The 3,781-nt window shown below is 50.7% G+C and overlaps 1 pseudogene; it reads left to right on the plus strand.

Annotated features, from left to right (window-relative positions):
* Nucleotides 1–2,526: 2,526 nt before the first annotated feature.
* LOC140000427 (olfactory receptor 14C36-like) lies at nucleotides 2,527–3,489 on the plus strand (annotated as a pseudogene).
* The last annotated feature ends 292 nt before the right edge of the window (nucleotides 3,490–3,781 follow it).

Here is a 3,781-nt window from a genome sequence, read left to right on the forward strand (position 1 = left end):
CTGGAGAGCCAAGAAGTGATCATCAAGACTCACTCAGACTTTAATATGGCCATATGGCCATTGCATATGACCAATTCTAATGGTGAGAGGAAGCTAACTGTGGATTTCTGTGGCCTAAATGAAGTCCCAGCACCACTGAGTGTTTCTGTGACAGGCATGCTAGAACTTTATTCAGTATGAACTGAAGTCAAAGTCAGCCAAGCGCTATGCCACAATTAATACTGCTAATGCATTTTTCTTCAACCCTTTGACAGCAATGTGAAGGCCACACTTTGCTTGCCGTTGGAGGGGTGTCCTGTCCACCTGGAATGAACTGCACCAGCGCTGGAAACAGAGCCCTACCAATTACCCTGGATTGATCCAGGTTGCACTGGAATGGGGAATCTCCTGAACACCTCCAATACATTGTTTTCCTCATCACGTGGGGCAACACAGTGGAAGAAGTATTTGAGAAAAGGAAGAAAATAGTCCTAATCCTTCTGAAAGCTTGTACTACCCTAAACCAAAGTAAGCTCAAGGGACCTGCACAGAAGATCCTAGTCCAGACTGGCCAGGTTCAGGGGGACTCCTGCTTGGGGAAAGGTTGGGCATCAGACAGTGGCTGATGAGCAATTGCATTCTGCATCACTTGCTTTATACATTTAATAATAATAATATTAATAAAATGTGTTATTATTTCTTATTATTGTTACTGTTATTCTTATATCTTTATTTTCTGTCTTTTTGAAACTGTCTATATTTCAACAAATAAGCTATTGAGTGGTAGGTGAGAGCTAACAGCTCTGTGTTGCTTAGGTTCCCGACAGGTTAAAGCACAACATGTTTGACAACCACACTCTAATAGCACAAATCACACTTGTAAAATCTGTCTCTCCTGTGTACAGAGAAGGGCAGTTGGTGATGACATCAGTCTGCTTCAAACACCACACCCCAGCAGAGACGCTGTAGCCCTCAGGAGCTGTCAGTCCTGAGGCCTTGGGGACACCTCGAGGGAGCCCAATGGCACAGTGCAAGTGGTGCCATGGTCGGGTGCTGTGCTGCTGAGCTGGGCCAAGCTCCTGGGCCCAAGGGGAGCTCCTGGCAAGCGGGCAGTGCTGCAGAGAGACAGCTCTGCCCAGGAGCAGCTCCTCTGCACAGCGCAGCAGGGCTGGGGGCTGTGACCGCAGCTGGCATGGGGAGAGGAGAGAAGGAGAGAGGGCTTGGAGGCAGTGAGGAGTGCAACAACTGGACAGCGTGTGGCAGGACAGATCTGCAGGCTCTTTGCACTGTGAGTCTCTGGCAGCAGGCAGTGTAGGTGCAGTTGCCAAAGCGGTCTTCTACAGCTGGCACATCTGATGGCTGATAGAATCTCTCAGGATGACTCTTACTCTACATTTAATGTGGAGTAGAAGATGCTGTAGACAATGACATTTATAAAAGGGCATTTCCAGAGGAAGATTGAAGCTTGGTTAATCTGAAGAGGAAGGATTTTTTTGTTTCTGTGCTTTCAGATTCTTGCAGTGGAGGGAAATCTGAGTGAGTCTGAGCACACAGCTTGTGGGATGGGGTCTGCTGGCCATGGACAGGGAAGAGACGTAGGGATACAGAACCAGCTCCAAGCAGGGACATGGGCAGGCAGCAGGGACATGGACAAGTGGTGAGAGGGAGCTGCTGCCAGAAATGCTGTGCGAGGAAGGGCTCAGGCACCGCCCTGCCATCCCCTGCAGGGCAGGCGCCTTCCCTGGGACATTCCCTGTTCTCCTCTCCCACCAGCACTACCTCTGCTCTCAAGCCCCCAGTGTCCCCAGCAGGAGCTGCCTCCTCATCAGGCAGAGCTGCAGCACAAGAGGGTCTGCTGAGTGTCTGTCTGTCCCTCCCTGGCCTTGCCTCCCCTGGCAGTAACACACTGGCATTCCTCCTTTCTTCTCTACCTGGCCGTGATGCTGCTGTTCTTGTTTCCAGGCTGGCTGGGGTGGGGGCTTCAGACGCACATGGAGTGAGCCCTCAGGGTGCTTGGGAGAAGGGGAGTATGGAGACAGGGTGAGGGGTCTGGAGATGTGCCCTTTGAGCCTGGATTCCTTTGCTCTCAGCAGTGTTCAGGTTCTTCTCAGGTGAACCTCTGAGTGCAGTTTTCCTGCAGCACAGATCAACTGAAACCACAGAGAGGATCCACAGGATCCACAGAATCCACAATATTTCACTTCCAGTGAAGGAGAAATGTGCAGAATTTCTGCCTTAGAGACTCTCCACAGGAGTGGTGGGTAAGCTAGAAATAAAGCTCCAAGTCCACCTATGTTCTTTACCTATTGGTGTAGGACAGGATTGACTCCTGCATTGCTCACAGCAGAGTCCTGTGCTCCAAAGGACAGCCTCAGGCAGCATCAATCCAAGTGCAAGAAAGGGATCTGCCAAATATCTTCCTGGAAGTGAGCTAGAATGTTGGGAGTCTCAAATGAAAAATGGAAATCCTTTTTCTCATCTACTTCTATTGTTAATAATCACCATCTTTCTGTTCCTTGGGCAAGACCCCATGCCCAGAAAGAGCAAATGCCCAACAGCAGCTCTGTGAGTGAGTTCCTCCTGTAGGCTTTTGCAGACACACGCGAGCTGCAGCTCCTGCACTTCGCGCTCTTCCTGGGCATCTACCTGGCTGCCCTCCTGGGCAACGGCCTCATCCTCACAGCCATAGCCTGCGACCACCACCTCCACACCCCCATGTACTTCTTCCTCCTCAACCTTGCCCTCCTCGACCTGGGCTCCATCTCCACCTCTGCACCTAAAGCCATGGCCAATTCTCTCTGGGACACCAGGGCAATCTCCTATCAAGGGTGTGCTGCACAGGTCTTCTTTTTAGTCTTCTTCTTTGGTTCAGAGTATTTCCTTCTTACTGTCATGGCCTATGACCGCTATGTTGCCATCTGCAAACCCCTGCACTACGGGAGCCTCCTGGGCAGCAGAGCTTGTGCCCAGATGGCAGCAGCTGCCTGGGGCAGTGGCTTTGTCTATGCTGTCCTGCACACGGCCACTACATTTTCCCTGCCCCTCTGCCAAGGTAATGCCCTGGACCAGTTCTTCTGTGAAATCCCCCAGATCCTCAAGCTCTCCTGCTCTGATGCCTACCTCAGGGAAGGTCAGCTTCTCATCTTTAGTGCCTGTTTAACCATTGTATGTTTTGTCTTCATTGTGCTGTCCTATGTGCAGATCTTCAGGGCCGTGCTGAGGATGCCCTCTGAGCAGGGCCAGCACAAAGCCTTTTCCACGTGCCTCCCTCACCTTGCCGTGGTCTCCCTGTTTCTCAGCACTGTCATGTTTGCCCACCTGAAGCCCTCCTCGATCTCTTCTGCATACCTGGACTTGTTGGTGTCATTTCTGTACTCGGTGGTGCCTCCAGTAGTGAACCCCCTCATCTACAGCATGAGGAACCAGGAGCTGAAGGATGCCTTGACGAAACTGATGTGTTGTTGTGTTTCAGAATCAAGAACTTTCCCTTCATCTTCTGCATATGACTGATAATGTAATGCATTTCAGGCACAAGATGAGTTCTGGTGTTTTTTTGGACATTTTTAATAGTCTGCAGAGCAGCACCATCTCAGGGCTGTATGGAATGGGAGTTGCATGGTGAAGGGGTGCAGCTCTGTCTGTCCAGGCCAGCACAGATATACTCACCTGCAAATTGTTCCCTGGGAGATTTTATGTCTCAGGAGAAGAGCAACTCCCTGTTTGTGTGCAGTGGAGATATGGGGAGAGAAACCCTTTGCTACTGGTGCCATCAGCCACATTGTATGCATACAGGAGAGATGAA

This window comes from Anas platyrhynchos, chromosome 32, assembly GCF_047663525.1.
Source record: "Anas platyrhynchos isolate ZD024472 breed Pekin duck chromosome 32, IASCAAS_PekinDuck_T2T, whole genome shotgun sequence".
NCBI classification, from domain to species: domain Eukaryota; kingdom Metazoa; phylum Chordata; class Aves; order Anseriformes; family Anatidae; genus Anas; species Anas platyrhynchos.